We start from the raw sequence: 18463 nt of genomic DNA, 5'->3' as shown, positions 1-18463 counted from the left end.
TGTGGTGGTTATAGAGTGCCCATCTTCTAGAGGGCCGCAGATTTGGCATTCAGGATTGGATGCTGGTGACCACGGAGCCCAGCCCGAGAGGCTGGGGAGCAGTCACACAAGGAAAAAATTTCCAGGGAGTGTGATCAAGTCTGGAGACTTTTCTCCACATAAATATACTGGAGCTAAGGGTAAATTTATAATACTCTAAGCTTAGCAAGACCTCTGCTTCAAGGTCAGCCGGTATTGATCCAGTGGGAAAAACATCACGGCAGTCGCCCACGTAAACAGACAGGGCGACACAAGAAGCAGGAGGGCAATGGCAAAAACTGCAAGGACTTTTCGCTGGGCGGAAAATCATGTGATAGCACTGTCAGCAGTGTTTCATCCCGGGAATGGAAACTGGGAAGCAGACTTCCTCAGCAGGCACGACCTCCACCCGGGAGAGTGGAAACTTCATCGGGAAGTTTTTTCCACATGATTGTAAACCGTTGGGAAATACCAAAGGTGGACATGATGGCGTCCCGTCTGAACAAAAAACGGGACAGGTATTGCGCCAGGTCAAGAGACCCTCAGGCAATAGCTGTGGACGTTCTGGTAACACCGTGGGTGTACCAGTCGGTGTATGTGTTCCCTCCTCTGCTTCTCATACCTAAGGTGCTGAGAATTATAAGACGTAGAGGAGTAAGAACTATACTCATGGCTCCGGATTGGCCAAGAAGGACTTGGTACCCGGAACTTCAAGAGATGCTTACAGAGGTTTTATGGCCTCTGCCGCTAAGAAGGGACTTGCTTCAGCAAGTACCATGTCTGTTCCAAGACTTACCGCAGCTGCGTTTGTCGGCATGGCGGTGGAACGCCGGATCCTAAGGGAAAAAGGCATTCCGGAAGAGGTCATTCCTACCCTGGTCAAAGCCAGAAAGGAGGTGACCGCACAACATTATCACCACATGTGGCGAAAATATGTTGCGTGGTGTGAGGCCAGGAAGGCCCCACAAAGAAATTTCAACTCGGTCGTTTCCTGCATTTCCTGAAAACAGGAGTGTCTATGGGCCTCAAATTGGGGTCCATTAAGGTTCAAATTTCGGCCCTGTCGATTTTCTTCCAGAAAGAATTGGCTTCAGTTCCTGAAGTCCAGAATTTTGTCAAGGGAGTATTGCATATACAACCCCCTTTTGTGCCTCCAGTGGCACTGTGGGATCTCAACGTAGTTCTGGGATTCCTCAAATCACATTGGTTTAAAACCAGTCAAATCTGTGGATTTGAAGCATCTCACATGAAAAGTGACCATGATCTTGGCCCTGGCCTGGACCAGGCGAGTGTCAAATTGGTGGTTTTTTCTCAAAAAAGCCCATATCTGTTTGTCCATTCGGACAGGGCAGAGCTGCGGACTCGTCCCCAGTTCTCTCCCTAAGGTGGTGTCAGTGTTTCACCTGAACCAGCTTATTGTGGTGCCTTGCACCTACTAGGGACTTGGAGAACTCCAAGTTGCTAGATGTTGTCAGGGCCCTGAAAATATGTTCCAGGACGGCTGGAGTCAGGAAAACTGACTTGCTGTTATCCTTTATGCACCCAACAAACTGGGTGCTTTTGCTTCTAAGCAGACTATTGCTAGTTGGATGTGTAATACAATTCAGCTTGCACATTCTGTGGCAGGCCTGCCACAGCCAAAATATGTAAATGCCCATTCCACAAGGAAGGTGGGCTCATCTTGGGCGGCTGCCCGAGGGGTCTCGGCTTTTACAACTTTGCCGAGCGGTTATTTAGTCAGGGGCAAACACGTTTGTAAAATCCTACAAATTTGATACCCTGGCTAAGGAGGACCTGGAGTTCTCTCATTCGGTGCTGCAGAGTCATCCGCACTCTCCCGCCCGTTTGGGAGCTTTGGTATTATCCCCATGGTCCTTTCAGGAACCCCAGCATCCACTAGGACGATAGAGAAAATAAGAATTTACTTACCGATAATTCTATTTCTCGGAGTCCGTAGTGGATGCTGGGCGCCCATCCCAAGTGCGGATTATCTGCAATACTTGTACATAGTTACAAAAATCGGGTTATTATTGTTGTGAGCCATCTTTTCAGAGGCTCCGCTGTTATCATACTGTTAACTGGGTTCAGATCACAGGTTGTACAGTGTGATTGGTGTGGCTGGTATGAGTCTTACCCGGGATTCAAAATCCTTCCTTATTATGTACGCTCGTCCGGGCACAGTATCTAACTGGCTTGGAGGAGGGTCATAGGGGGAGGAGCCAGTGCACACCACCTGATCCTAAAGCTTTACTTTTTGTGCCCTGTCTCCTGCGGAGCCGCTATTCCCCATGGTCCTTTCAGGAACCCCAGCATCCACTACGGACTCCGAGAAATAGAATTATCGGTAAGTAAATTCTTATTTTCTCTAACGTCCTAGTGGATGCTGAGGACTCCGAAAGGACCATGGGGAATAGCGGCTCCGCAGGAGACTGGGCACAAAGTAAAAGCTTTAGGACTAGCTGGTGTGCACTGGCTCCTCCCCCTATGACCCTCCTCCAAGCCTCAGTTAGATTTTGTGCCCGAACGAGAAGGGTGCAATCTAGGTGGCTCTCCTGAGCTGCTTAGAGTAAAAGTTTAAATAGGTTTTTTATATTCAGTGAGACCTGCTGGCAACAGGCTCACTGCATCGAGGGACTTAGGGGAGAGAAACGAACTCACCTGCGTGCAGAGTGGATTGGGTTTCTTAGGCTACTGGACATTAGCTCCAGAGGGACGATCACAGGCCCAGCCATGGATGGGTCCCGGAGCCGCGCCGCCGGCCCCCTTACAGATGCTGAAGCAAGAAGAGGTCCATAAATCGGCGGCAGAAGACTTTCCTGTCTTCATAAGGTAGCGCACAGCACTGCAGCTGTGCGCCATTGCTCTCAGCACACTTCACACTCCGGTCACTGAGGGTGCAGGACGCTGGGGGGGGGCGTCCTGGGAAGCAATGAATTTACCTTAGTTGGCGAAAAATACATCACATATAGCTCCTGGGCTATATGGATGTATTTAACCCCTGCCAGTTTTCCAGTAAAAAGCGGGAGAAGAGCCCGCCGTGAAGAGGGCGGGGCCTATCTCCTCAGCACACAGCGCCATTTTTCCCACACAGCTCCGCTGGTAGGAAGGCTCCCAGAATCTCCCCTGCATCCTGCAACTACAGAAACAGGGTAAAAAAGAGGGGGGGGGCACTTATTTGGCAAAATAACAGATATAAGCAGCTATAAGGGATAGACACTTATTGTAAGGTTGTCCCTATACATATATAGCGCTCTGGTGTGTGCTGGCAAACTCTCCCTCTGTCTCCCCAAAGGGCTAAGTGGGTCCTGTCCTCTATCAGAGCATTCCCTGTGTGTGTGCTGGGTGTCGGTACGTGTGTGTCGACATGTATGAGGAGGAAAATGATGTGGAGGCGGAGCAGAGTGTCTGTAACAGTGATGTCACCCCCTAGGGGGTCGACACCTGAGTGGATGTACTGTTGAAAATTACGTGACAGTGTCAGCTCTATATAAAAAAACAGTGGTTGACATGAGACAGCCGGCTACTCAGCTTGTGCCTGTCCAGACGTCTCATAGGCCGTCAGGCAGATGGCAGATACAGACGCCGACACGGATACTGACTCCTGTGTCGACGGTGAAGAGACAACCGTGATTTCCAGTAGGGCCACACGTTACATGATTGAGACAATGGAAAATGTTTTATACATTTCTGATAATACGAGTACCACCAAAAAAGGGGTATTATGTTCGGTGAGGGAAAAACTACCTGTAGTTTTCCTGAATCTGAGAAATAAAATGTGTGATGATGCGTGGGTTTCCCCCCGATAAAAATTAATAATTTCTTAAAAAGTATTGGCTGCATACCCTTTCCCGCCAGAGGTTAGGATGCATTGGGAAACACCCCCTAGGGGGGATAAGGCGCTCACACGCTTGTAAGAACAAGGGCTCTACCCTCTCATGAGATGGCCGCCCTTAAGGATCCTGCTGATAGAAAGCAGGAGGGTATCCAAAAAAAGGTATTTACACACATACTGGTGTTATACTGCGACCAGCTATCGCCTCAGCCTGGAGGTGCAGTGCTGGGTTGGCATGGTCGGATTCCCTGACTGGAAATATTGATATCCTAGATAAGGATAGTATATTATTGCCTATAGAGCATTTAAAAGATGCATTTCTATATATGCATGATGCACAGCGGAATAATTGCCGACTGGCATCAAGTATAAGTGCGTTGTCCAATTCTACCAGTAAAATGGTCAGGTGATGCGGATTCCAAACGTCATTTGGAAGTATTGCCTTTGAAAGGGGACATTTGGGGTCGGTCTTTTAGACCTGGTGGCCACGGCAACAGCTGGGAAATCCACGTTTGTACCCCAGGTCGCCTCTCAAAATAAGACGCCGTATTATCAGGCGCAGTCCTTTGTTGGCAAGCGGACAAAAGGTTCCTCTTTTCTGCTCGTGACAGAGGGAGAGGAAAAAGGCTGCAGAGATCAGCCAGTTCCCAGGAACAGAAACCCTTTCCAGCCTCTGCCAAGCCCTCAGTATGACGCTAGGGCTTTACAAGCTCAGGCACGGTGGGGGCCCGTTCTCAATGAATTTCAGTGCGCAGTGGGCTCACTCGCAAGTAGACCCCTGGATCCTTCAGGTAATATCTCAGGGGTACATATTGGAATTCGAGACGTCTCCCCCCCCCCGCCGTTTCCAAAAGTCGACTTTACCGACGTCTCCCTCGGACAGGGAGGCAGTTTTGGAAGCCATTCACAAGCTGTATTCCCAGCAGGTGATAATCAAGGTACCCCTCCTGCAACAGGGAACGGGGTATTATTCCACACTATTGTGGTACCGAAGCCAGACGGCTCGGTGAGACCGATTCTAAAATCTAAAATCTTTGAACACTTACATACAGAGGTTCAAATTCAAGATTGAGTCACTCAGAGCAGTGATTGCGAACCTGGAAGAAGGGGACTACATGATGTCTCGGGACATCAAGGATGCTTACCTTCATGTCAAAATTTACCCTTCTCACCAAGGGTACCTCAGGTTTATGGTACAGAACTGTCACTATCAGTTCAGACGCTGCCGTAGGGATGGTCCACGGCACCCCGGGTCTTTACCAAGGTAATGGCCGAAATGATGATGTTCCTTCGAAGGAAGGGAATTTTAGTTATCCCTTACTTGGACGATTCCCTGATAAGGGTAAGATCCAGGGAACAGTTGGAGGTCGGTGTAGCACTATCTCAGATAGTGTTGCGGCAGCACGATTGGATTCTCAATATTCCAAAATCGCAGCTGGTTCCGTCGACGTGTCTTCTGTTCCTAGGGATGATCCTGGACACAGTCCAGAAAAAGGTGTTTCTCCCGGAGGAGAAAGCCAGGGAGTTATCCGAGCTAGTCAGGAACCTCCTCAAACCGAGCCAAGTCTCAGTGCATCAATGCACAAGGGTTCTGGGTAAAATGGGGGCTTCCTACGAAGCAATCCCATTTGGCAGATTCCACGCAAGAACTTTCCAGTGGGACCTGCTGGACAAATGGTCCGGGTCGCATCTTCAGATGCATCAGCGGATAACCCTGTCACCAAGGACAAGGGTGTCCCTCCTGTGGTGGTTGCAGAGTGCTCATCTTCTAGAGGGCCGCAGATTCGGCATTCAGGACTGGGTCCTGGTAACCACGGATGCCAGCCTGCGAGGCTGGGGAGCAGTCACACAGGGAAGGAATATCCAGGACTTATGGTCAAGCCTGGAGACATCACTTCACATAAATATCCTGAAGCTAAGGGACATTTACAATGCTCTAAGCTTAGCAAGACCTTTGCTTCAAGGACAGCCGGTGTTGATCCAGTCGGACAACATCACGGCAGTCACCCACGTAAACAGACAGGGTGGCACAAGAAGCAGAAGGGCAATGACAGAAGCTGCAAGGATTCTTCGCTGGGCGGAAAATCATGGGATAGCACTGTCAGCAGTATTCATTCCGGGAGTGGACAACTGGGAAGCAGACTTCCTCAGCACGACCTCCACCCGGGGAGAGTGGGGACTTCACCCAGAAGTCTTCCACAGGATTATAAACCGTTGGGAAAAACTCGACAGGTATTGCGCCAGGTCCAGGGACCCTCAGGCAATAGCTGTAGACGCTCTGGTAACACCGTGGGTGTACCAGTCAGGGTATGTGTTTCCTCCTCTGCCTCTCATACCCAAGGTACTGAGATTGATAAGATGGTGAGGAGTAAGCACTATATTCGTGGCTCCGGATTGGCCAAGAAGGACTTGGTAACCGGAACTTCAAGAGATGCTCACGGAGGATCCGTGGCCTCTACCTCTAAGAAGGGACCTGCTCCAGCAAGGACCCTGTCTGTTCCAAGACTTACCGCGGCTGCGTTTGACGGCATGTCGGTTGAACGCCGGATCCTGAAGGAAAAAGGGCATTCCGGATGAAGTCATCCCTATCCTGATCAAAGCCAGGAAGGATGTAACCGCAAAAACATTATCACCGCAATTGGCGAAAATATGTTGCGTGGTGCGAGGCCAGTAAGGCCCGACGGTGGAAATTCGACTGGGTCGATTCCTACATTTCCTGCAAACAGGAGTGTCTATGGGCCTGAAATTGGGGTCCATTAAGGTTCAAATTTCGGCCCTGTCAATTTTCTTCCAAAAAGAACTAGCTTCAGTCCCTGAAGTTCAGACGTTTGTAAAAGGGGTACTGCATATACAGCCACCTTTTGTGCCTCCAGTGGCACTTGGGATCTCAATGTAGTTTTTTTTTTGGATTCCAAAAGTCACATTGGTTTGAACCACTTAAATCTGTGGAGTTAAAATATCTCACATGGAAAGTGGTCATGCTGTTGGCCCTGGCCTGGGCCAGGCGCGTGTCAGAATTGGCGGCTTTATCCTGTAAAAGCCCTTATCTGATTTTCCATTCGGACAGGGCGGAATTGAGGACTCGTCCTCAATTTCTCCCTAAGGTGTTTTCAGCATTTCACTTAAACCAACCTATTGTGGTGCCTGCGGCTACTAGGGACTTGGAGGATTCCAAGTTGCTGGACGTAGTCAGGGCCCTGAAAATATATGTTTCCAGGACGGCTGGAGTCAGAAAATCTGACTCGCTGTTTATCCTGTATGCACCCAACAAGCTGGGTGCTCCTGCTTCTAAGCAGACGATTGCTCGTTGGATTTGCAGTACAATTCAGCTTGCACATTCTGTGGCAGGCCTGCCACAGCCAAAATCTGTAAAAGCCCATTCCACACGGAAAGTGGGCTCATCTTGGGCGGCTGCCCGAGGGGTCTCGGCTTTACAACTTTGCCGAGCAGCTACTTGGTCAGGGGCAAACACGTTTGCTAAATTCTACAAATTTGATACCCTGGCTGAGGAGGACCTGGAGTTCTCTCATTCGGTGCTGCAGAGTCATCCGCACTCTCCCGCCCGTTTGGGAGCTTTGGTATAATCCCCATGGTCCTTTCGGAGTCCCCAGCATCCACTAGGACGTTAGAGAAAATAAGAATTTACTTACCGATAATTCTATTTCTCATAGTCCGTAGTGGATGCTGGGCGCCCATCCCAAGTGCGGATTGTCTGCATTACTTGTACATAGTTATTGTTACAAAAATCGGGTTATTGTTGTTGTGAGCCATCTTTTCAGAGGCTCCTTCTGTTATCATGCTGTTAACTGGGTTCAGATCACAAGTTGTACGGTGTGATTGGTGTGGCTGGTAATGAGTCTTACCCGGGATTCAAAATCCTTCCTTATTGTGTACGCTCGTCCGGGCACAGTATCCTAACTGAGGCTTGGAGGAGGGTCATAGGGGGAGGAGCCAGTGCACACCAGCTAGTCCTAAAGCTTTTACTTTGTGCCCAGTCTCCTGCGGAGCCGCTATTCCCCATGGTCCTTTCGGAGTCCCCAGCATCCACTACGGACTATGAGAAATAGAATTATCGGTAAGTAAATTCTTATTTTTTACATTTTAACATACAAATACTGCATGAGACGTTTGTAAATGTTCATTACATGGCCAGGATATCACCATGTGAGATTACCCCTACCCGCTACAAGAAAAGAAATTTGTTAAAATCCCCATTTTCCTCAGTATATATCTGTCCTACAAGAAATAGGAGCAGGTGAGTTGTAGTGCGTACAAGAACACAAATTATTTCTATCCTACACTGAGGTTTTTTCCTGGCTGACTTGCATTATTAGACCATATGAAATAAGATGGCATTTTTGGGCTGTGGTCAGCAGTTTTGCGAGTTCCCAAAATGGTCAGATTTGACAATGGCATTTTCTCTTATGTCCTAGAGCAGGCTTGTCCAAACTGCGGCCCTCCAGCTGTTGAGAAACTACACATCCCAGCATGCCCTGACACAGCTTTAACATTCTCTGACAGCAAAACTGTGTCAGGGCATGCTGGGATATGTAGTTTCACAACAGCTGGAGGGCCGCAGTTTGGACATGCCTGTCTTAGAGGATGCTGGGGTGCACATTAGTACCGTGGGGTATAGACAGGTCCCTTGGGAGCCATGGGCACTTTAAGAGTTTAATAGTGCGGGTTGGCTCCTCCCTCTATGCCCCCCCCCCCCCCCCCCCTTCGCCACCAGACTCAGTTTAGAAAAAGTGCACAGTGGAGCCGGTCACAGCTAGGGGAGCTCCTAGGAGTTTCTCTAGTTTTATCTTTTTTTTTTGAAGAGTTAGGTACAGGGAGGTTGCAGGCAACAACTTCCCTGCTTCGTGGGACTTGGGGGGGGGGGGGGGGGAGGTTAATGGCTCCTATCTCCGCTGACAGGACACTGAACTCCTGAGGGTGATGATCGCAAGCCCACGAGGCGACCGCTCACTCCCGCAGCACACCCGCTACGCCCTAACAGAGCCAGAAGATGGAGTGGTGAGTATGACACCAGTGCCACGGTAAGTGGGTCACCGGCGGGAAATGGCGGCACAAGGGTAGGAGCGCAGCTCTGACAGGCTGCGATCTGGAGGGCTCAGTAGTACTGTGGTGCGGCGCTGTGCGGGGCGCCCTGGGCTAGCGCAATACCCTACACTGGTCACATATAGCTGACAAGGTCTAACCCACTGTTTGCTGCAGATTTACCTCAGGCCAGTATAATCTCTAAGTGCGAGAAGACGCGCCATTACAGGGGGCGGAGCTTCTTCCTCAGAGCGGATCCAGCACTCACCAGCGCCATTTTCTCCCTGCATATCACACTGAAGAGATGCTGACAGGGAGCGCTGCCCTCCACATAACTCCAGCATACCTCTGCGGTACCAGGGTGTTATAGACGGGGGGAGGAGTGAGATATTTTTAATCTATTAAGGTTATTTAGTCAGCGCCGTCTGTTTTCTATATAAACTGCCTACTGGGGCGCTGTGTGGCTGGCTCCTTATACTCTGTGTCTCTCTGAAGGTACTCTGGGGGAAACGGTGTCTGACATTTTCCTGTGTGTGTGTGTGTGTTTGTATAGCTCACATAAACATGTCTCAGAACTCTGTATCCTGTCCTGCAGAGTGTGTATCTTCTCCAGAAGAGTCTATTCCTTGTACTCAGGACTGTAGTATACTGTCTCAGCCTCCTGAATCCGAACCCCCATGGGTGGATTCTCTTAGGGGTATGATATCCCAGATTTCATCTCGGATAGCTCATAATGAGACGGAAACACAGGTTTTGAAAAAGTCTGTTTAGGTTTTGTCATATTCAGCTCCCACTGCCTCTTCACAGACCCTAATTAATTACCCTAAGAAGCGTGCTCTTGCCCAGATAATGCAAGTTGACACAGATACCGACTCTGATACAAGGGACGGTGATAGGGCTATGCGGGGGTGAGATGCATCCCTTGCTAAGTGGGTGCAACTTATGATTGAGGCGATTAGGGACGTTTTACACATTACTGATAAGGTACCTGAGCCTGCAGAGGAGACTTACTTTACTGATACTAAGAAATCCTCTGTTACATTCCCTGCGTCTAAGGAATTAAACGCATTATTTAAAAAATCATGGGAAAACCCGGAGAAAAAATTCCAGATCCCAAAAAAGATTCTCATTTCTTTTCTTCCTTTCGCTGAGGAGGACAGGAAAAAATGGGAAATCCCGCCTGTAGTAGATGCTTCTGTGTCTAGGTTGTCTAAAAAAGTGTTTCTACCTATCCAAGGGTCCACCCCTTTAAAAGAGCCGGCTGACCGTAAGATTGAGACTATACTCAAATCTTTATACACAGCTACTGGCATGGCTTTAAGGTCTACTATTGCTTGTGTGTGGATTTCTATAGCCATAGTAAAGTGGTCAGGCACTTTACTAGAGGAATTAGACTATGGATAGAAGTGACATTGAATTGTTCTTACGTCACATACAGGACTCTGCAGGTTTCATGGTGGAGGCCATGAAGGACCTTGGGCATCTCAATGCAAGGGCCTCTTCATGGCTGTCTCGGCACGCAGGGGACTCTGACTGCGCCAATGGTCTGCGGATGCGGCATCCAAGAAGAGTGTGGAGAACCTACCCTTCACAGGTCAGGCTCTGTTTGGGGAAGCATTAGATGCGTGGATTTCCACGGCAACTGCGGGTAAGTCAACATTCCTTCCCTCAGCTACACCACCTGCTAGGAAATCTTATCCTACATCTACCATGCAGTCCTTTCAGACTGCGAAAGCTAAGAAGTCCAAACCCCTTTCCACTTTCTTTAGAGGAGGTTGGGGGAAATCCAGAAAACCTGCACCAACAGGTTCACAGGAACAGAAACCCGGTTCTGCTTCCTCAAAATCCTCAGCATGGTGTGGACCTCTCAGCCTGGAGATCGGGCAGGTGGGAGCAAGATTAAAAAATTTCAGTCATGTCTGGGCGTCCTCAGGCCTAGACCCCTGGGTACTAGACATTGTTGCCCAGGGGTACAGACTGGAGTTTCAAGAACTCCCAACTCACAGATTCTTCAACTCAGGCTTACCAGTGCTATCCTACAGGAAGCCATTCAAAAATTGCTAAGGTCAAATGTTATTGTTCCAGTTCCACCTCACTTAACAAACAAGGGTTATTGCTCAAACCTGTTTGTGGTACCGAAACCGGACGGTTCGGTCAGGCCAATATTGAATCTAAAGCCATTGAACGCTTATTTGAGGGAATTCAAAAGATGGAGTCTCTGAGAGCAGTCATCTCAGGTCTGGAGGAGGGGGAATGTCTAGTATCCCTGGACATCAAGGTTGCGTACCTTCACATTCTGATCTGGTCGCCTCACCAGGCTTATCTAAGATTTGCCGTTGGCACCGAGGTCATGGCGGAGATGATGCTACTTCTCCGGAAGCAGGGGGTGAACATAATTCCTTATCTGGACGATCTGCTGATAAAAGCATCTTCCAGGGAGAAGCTGATTCAGAGCATTGCTCTTTCAACTCAACTACTCCAGGATCACGGGTGGATCCTAAATCTTCCAAAGTCGCATTTGGAGCCGACAAGGAAAGTGTCTTTCCTGGGGATGATACTCGACACGGAAGTACAGAGGGTGTTTCTGCCGGAGGAGAAAGCCTTGGTGATACAGGCAATGTTCCGGGGTGTCCTGAAGCCAGCCCGGGGCTCGGTTCATCAGTGCATTGGTCTTCTGGGAAAGACGGTTGCCTCCTATGAGGCTTTACAGTACGGAAGATTTCACGCAAGGTCTTTCCAACTGGATCTCCTGGACAAATGGTCGGGATCTCATCTTCACATGCACCAGAGGATACATCTGTCACCGAAAGCCAGAATATCGCTCCTCTGGTGGCTGCAAACTTCTCACCTGCTAGAGGGCCGCAGGTTCGGGATTCAGAATAGGATCCTCCTAACCACGGATGCAAGTCTCAGGTGTTGGGGAGCAGTCACCCAAGGGGAAAACTTCCAAGGAAGTTGGTCAAGTCTGGAATACATCCTTCTGATAAACATTCTGGAACTAAGGGCCATGTACAACGGTCTTCTGCAAGTGGCACATCGTTTGAAAGATCAGGCCATTCAGGTTCAGTTGGACAATGTAACGACAGTGGCCTACATAAACCGACAAGGCAGAACGAAGAGCAGAGCTGCAATGTCAGAAGTAACAAGAATCATCCTCTGGGTGGAAAAGCAGGTGGTGGCGCTGTCAGCAATCTTCAATCCAGGAGTGGACAACTGGGAAGCGGACTTCCTCAGCAGACACGGGGGTATATGCAATTGCGGTAGAATTGCCGAAAAACGGGGCATTTTCGACAAAAAAAACCTGTCGAATTGGATTTGACAATGCAATACAGTACTTTTCGACAAAAAACCTGCCGCTTCAAATTTGACTTTTTGCAATTCGACATTTCTCAAATTCGACATGTCTGCAATGGTAAAAATGCGGCTTTTCGACAAAAGTATATTCAATTGAAGAATGTCGATTCGACAACAGTGCTTTTCGACAGTCAGTCCGTCAATTTCATTCTGCCTCATTTTGCTGTCGTGATCTAATAATTTTTTTTTAAAACATCTTTTTTTTGTTTTTTTTTGATTGCTAATAGCATGTCTATTTATATTAGAAGGGATTATCTACTTTGTTTTGTCTATTTAGGAGCCACAAGTATTATTTAATATATTTTTTAAAATATATATATATTTTTTTTTTCTTACTAAAATAATATGGAGAGATTAGTGCATGTTTTTCAGTGGGATGGGAATGAGTTAAAATTCCTGGAAAAAATTGCGTGGGGTCCCCCCTCCTAAGCATAACCAGCCTCGGGCTCTTTGAGCCGGTCCTGGTTGTAAAAATACGGGGGGGGGGGAATGACAGGGGATCCCCCGTATTTTAACAACCAGCACAGGACTCTGCGCCCGGTCCTGGTGCCAAAAATACGGGGGACAAAACACGTAGGGGTTCCCCGTATTTTTAACACCAGCACCGGGTTCCACTAGCTAGAGAGATAATGCCACAGCCGGAGGACACTTTTATACCGGTCCCTGCGGCCGTGGCATTAAGTCCCCAACTAGTCACCCCTGGCCGGGGTACCCTGGAGGAGTGGGGACCACTTAGTAGAACTACAAGTCCCAGCAAGCCTCTCCCGCAAGCTGGTACTTGGAGAACCACAAGTACCAGCATGTGGGTGGAAAACGGGCCCGCTGGTACCTGTAGTTCTACTACAAAAAAAATACCCAAATAAAAACAATACACACACACCGTGACAGTATAACTTTATTACATACATGCACACCGACATACACACATACTTACCTATGTTGACACGAGGCTCAATCCCCTTGTCCACGTAGAATCCACGGGGTACCTGTAAATAAAATTATACTCACAACAATCCTGTGTAGATCGGTCCTCTTCAGAGTTTGTAATCCACGTACTTGGCAAAATAAAAAAACGCAAAACACAATCCACGCACTGAAAGGGGTCCCATGTTTACACATGGGACCCCTTTCCCCGACTGCCGGGACCCCCCGTGACTGCTGTCAAAGAGGGTCCCTTCAGCTAATCAGGGAGCGCCACGTCGTGGCACTCTCCTGATAGGCTGTGCGCGTCTGAGCTGTCAGGCGGCGCATAGGCGCTCCATTATATTTAATGGTGGGAACTTTGCGGTCACCAGTTGACCGCGAGTAACCTCGCGGTCAACCGTGAACCGCAAAGTTCCCACCATTGAATACAATGGAGCGCCTATGTGCTACATTGTATCTCGAGTGCGCCGCCTGACAGCTCAGACACGCACAGCCAATCAGGAGAGTGCCACGACGTGGCGCTCCCTGATTGGCTAATGGGACCCTCTTTGACAGCAGTCACGGGGGGTCCCGGCAGTCGGGGATCGTGTTTTGCGTTTTTTTATTTTGCCAAGTACGTGGATTACAAACTCTGAAGAGGACCGATCTACACAGGATTGTCGTGAGTATAATTTTAATTACAGGTACCCTGTGGATTCTACGTGGACAAGGGGACCGAGCCTCGTGTCAACATAGGTAAGTATGTGTGTATGTCGATGTGCATGTATGTAATAAAGTTATACTGTCACGGTGTGTGTGTACTGTTTTTATTTGGGTATTTTTTTTGCAGTAGAACTACAGGTACCAGCGGGCCCGTTTCCCCCCCCGCATGCTGGTACTTGTGGTTCTCCAAGTACCAGCTTGCGGGGAGGCTTGCTGTGACTTGTAGTTGTGCTACAAAAAAAAAACATTCTTTTTTTGAGACTTGGCTATCAGCCTCCCATCCGCTGCCCTTGGATGGGGGGGGGGGGGGGGACAGCCTCGGGCTTCACCCATGGCCCTTGGGTGGCTGGAGGGGCGGGGACCCCTTGATTTAAGTGGTCCCTACTCCTCCAGGGTACCCTGGCCAGGGGTGACTAGTTGGGGATTTAATGCCACGGCCGCGGGGACCGGTATAAAAGTGACCCCCGGCTGTGGCATTATCTCTCTAGCTAGTGGAGCCCGGTGCTGGTGTTAAAAATACGGGGGACCCTTACGTGTTTTGTCTCCCGTATTTTTGGCACCAGGATCGGATGCAGAGCCCGGTGCTGGTTGTTAAAATACGGGGGATCACCTGTCATTTTCCCCCCCGTATTTTTACAACCAGGACCAGCTCAAAGAGCCCGAGGCTGCTTATGCTTTAGGAGGGGTAACCCCACGCAATTTTTTTCAGGGTTTTTTGAACACTTTTGTGCCGTCCATGAAGTCGAATCCAGGACGCACACTATCGTCAATTGGTCCGTTTTTCGACAGCGGGACTGTCAAATCCGTTTTTTATTGAATATGTCAAATTCGGGTCCCGGCGGCCGGGATTCGACTGTCGAATTGTGTCGAATCCAAAAACGGTCGAATTCCAGCCGGTATTCGACCGCAATTGCATATACCCCACGATCTCCATCTGGGAGAGTGGGGCCTCCTCCCAGAGGTGTTCGCAGAGATGACAAGTCTTTGGGGCATTCCTCATATAGACATGATGGCCTCACGCCTCAACAAGAAGCTTCGGAAGTATTGTTCCAGGTCGAGGGATCCACAGGCAGTGGCGGTGGACGCCCTGGTAACTCCGTGGGTGTTCAAGTCAGTGTATGTGTTCCCTCCACTTCCACTCATCCCAAGGATTCTCAAAAGAACAAGAATTCAGGCAATCCTCATTGCTACGGACTGGTCAAAAAGGGCTTGGTACGCGGATCTTCTGGAGTTACTGCTGGAAGGTCCGAGGCCTCTTCCTCTTTGAGAGGACCTTCTGCAACAGGGGCCATTCGCTTATCAAGACTTACCACGGCTACGTTTGACGGCATGGAGGTTGAACGCCAAATCTTAGCTCGGATTTGGAAAAAGTATGTGTCTTGGTGTGAATCCAAGAAGTTTCCTACGGTGGAGTTTCAACTTGGACGGTTTCTCCTCTTCCTGCAAGCAGGGGTGAATGTGGGCCTGATGCTCAATAAAAGTCCAGATTTTGGCCTTGTCCATTTTCTTCCAGAAACAATTGGCTGCCCTCCCTGAGGTTCAGACTTTCTTGCAGACAAACAATTTGGAAGCTGCTCAATCATACCTGGAGACAATTATATATCAGGTGCTGGAAGGGGGAGGGGTCACAGACAAACAAACAAAGAGGAAGGGGGGTGCAAATCCCAACCCCCAAATTCCCTTCCGCACACTGAAAATTACCTGTAACCATCCCTGAATCTATCTGGTAATAAAATTCAGAGAATTCGTCACAAATGTTTGCAAAAACATGTTTAGCTGCTGGCCACTTCACAGCTTCTCTGATACAGCAGTCCTAACTACTTGATAGCAGTGCCCACATTGGGCCATGTAATTTGTCACAGTATGCCTCATAATAAAGGCCATTACTAAAACAGTTCCAGACTGAGAGCTAACTTACCAGGGAGCCACCCCCAGGATCTCCCATTGGCACAACAAGGAACAGCATGCCTGTGACCCCTCCCCCTTCCAGCACCTGATATATAATTATCTCCAGGTATGATTGAGCAGCTTCCAAATTGTTTGCTTGTGTGCATGAGGCATTGAATGGGAGCAGCATTTGGAAGGCATGCTGTTCCTTGTTGTGCCAATGGGAGATCCTGGGGGTGGCTCCCTGGTAAGTTAGCTCTCAGTCTGGAACTGTTTTAGTAATGGCCTTTATTATGAGGCATACTGTGACAAATTACATGGCCCAATGTGGGCACTGCTATCAAGTAGTTAGGACTGCTGTATCAGAGAAGCCGTGAAGTGGCCAGCAGCTAAACATGTGTTTGCAAACATTTGTGACGAATTCTCTGAATTTTATTACCAGATAGATTCAGGGATGGTTACAAGTAATTTTCAGTGTGCGGAAGGGAATTTGGGGGTGGGGATTTGCACCCCGCTTCCTCTTTGTTTGTTTGTTCAGACTTTCTTGAAAGAGGTTCTGCACATCCAACCTCCCTTTGTGCCTCCTAAGGCACCTTGGGATCTTAACGTGGTACTGCAGTTCCTGCAGTCGGATTGGTTCGAGCCTTTACAGAAGGTTGAGTTCAAGTTTCGTACTTGGAAGACTGTCACACTGTTGGCATTGGCATCTGCTAGACGTGTGTCAGAATTGGGGGCATTGTCCTACAAGAGCCCCTACTTTATTTTCCATGAAGATAGAGCTGAGCTCAGGATGTGTCAGCAATTTCTTCCGAAGGTTGTGTCGGCTTTTCATATCAACTAACCTATTGTGGTGCCAGTGGCTACTGACTCCTCAATTACCTCAAAGTCCTTGGACGTTGTACAGGCTTTGAAGATTTGTGTGAAGAGAACTTCTCGTCACAGAAAGTCGGACGCTCTGTTTGCCGTTTATGATCCCAACAAGGTTGGGTGGCCTGCTTCTAAGCAGACGATTTCTCGCTGGATCAGGTTAACTATCCAGCATGCCTATTCTACAGTAGGATTGCCGTGTCCAAAATCCGTTAAGGCCTACTTTACTCGTAAAGTGGGTTCTTCCTGGGCAGCTGCTCGGGGTGTCTCGGCTTTACAGCTTAGCCGAGCAGCTACTTGGTGAAGGTCAAACACGTTTGCTAAGTTCTACAAGTTCGATACTTTGGCCTCTGAGGACCTAAAGTTTGGTCAATCGGTTCTGCAGGAGCCTCTGCGCTCTCCCTCCCGTACTGGGAGCTTTGGTACATCCCCATGGTACAAATGTGGACCCCCAGCATCCTCAAGGACGTTTAAGAGAAAATAGGATTTCAATTACCTACAGGTAAATCCTTTTCTTGTAGTCCGTAGAGGATCAGGGCTCTCGCCCAGCGCTTCGTTTCCCTGCAGTTGTTACTTGGTTGAGTACTGCATTGTTACTTGGTTAAGTACTGTTGTTCAGCCATTGCCGAGTTGTTTCAAGCTGGTTGCTTGATTTTCTGTTATGTGTGAGCTGGTGTGAATCTCACCACTATCTGTGTATTTCCTTCTCTCGAAGTATGTCCATCTCTCGGGCACAGTTTCGAGACTGAATCTGGTAGGCGGGGCATAGAGGGAGGAGCCAGCCCACACTATTAAACTCTGAAAGTGTCCATGGCTCCCAAGGGACCAGTCTATACTCCATGGTACTAATGTGGACCCCAGCATCCTCTTCGGTCTATGAGAAAAGGCTTTAACGGTAGGTAATTAAAATCCTATTTTTTCACACATCTGTCTTCATTGCAGAACTAAGAGTGGAAGAGAGCCTTCAGAACATAGAAGGCTGGGGGGAAGGGAAAGACAATCTGCAGGTGAATTTAAGCCACTGGGTCCTCCAGTAGAGGTTTCCCTACAATATGGAGTCTACAGCGAATGCTTGGTTGCACCCTGCTTGCATAAACTGCATTCTCTCAGCGAGCAAGAGTTTTGCTAGGAGATTTTTATGTATTTGTTTAAACCAGGGTAATATCCTTCCAGTTCTGGAAATTAGCTATCAGAAAGCAATCGCAATATCCCTGTTGTGTGCCTGATCAAAATACTTATTTAACTATTAGTACCTTGTACCTAAATGTGCCATTCAGAATCCTAAGTTTCCTCTTTTGTTCAGAGCTATGAAAGTTAGCTGCAAAACATACGGAATTCAAATCTGTACAATGTCCTGCTGGTAATGGCCACGTTTTTACCATATCGTTATCTTACAGTAGTGCCAACAGTGCACAATTTCCCTCACACCTCTATGGGGTCACTGGGACTGGTGACACTTGGTGCGCAAAATAGAGCACATCCAAAAAAGGGGCATGGACCCCATTTTCATCACTGGTGGCATGCGTAGCATTCCTGTAGACTCTGCCTGCACCATAATGCTGGGCGCTGCACAGTAATGTAACAGTGCAGCACTTGGCTTACAGTCACTAAAGAGGAGCAGTTTTGTGGTCTCCCCCTCCAAGGATGATACCTGGGTTCAGTTCACAACCCCCTAGTGATGTCTGTGATGGGATGCAAGGAAAAATGTGTGATGCCAGCAGATGATGTGTGCCATACTGGCGCAGCACATCAGGTTGATGCTGAGGGATTGAATTCCCCTGTAAAAGTTTTTACAGTTTACACATGGAGAATAAATAGCGCAGCGCGCCACAGTGCCCG

The 18463-nt window shown here is 48.6% G+C and overlaps 1 protein-coding gene across 1 annotated transcript in view; it reads left to right on the top strand.

Moving 5' to 3' along the window:
• The window catches only part of MYO19 (myosin XIX), a 450559-nt gene that overhangs the window by 430342 nt on the left and 1754 nt on the right, over positions 1-18463 (top strand). The window lies entirely within an intron of this gene.

Source organism: Pseudophryne corroboree, chromosome 2 (assembly GCF_028390025.1).
Source record: "Pseudophryne corroboree isolate aPseCor3 chromosome 2, aPseCor3.hap2, whole genome shotgun sequence".
NCBI classification, from domain to species: Eukaryota; Metazoa; Chordata; class Amphibia; order Anura; family Myobatrachidae; genus Pseudophryne; species Pseudophryne corroboree.
The sequence above is the reverse complement of the archived record's forward strand: the minus strand, read 5'-3'. Positions and strand labels throughout refer to the sequence as shown.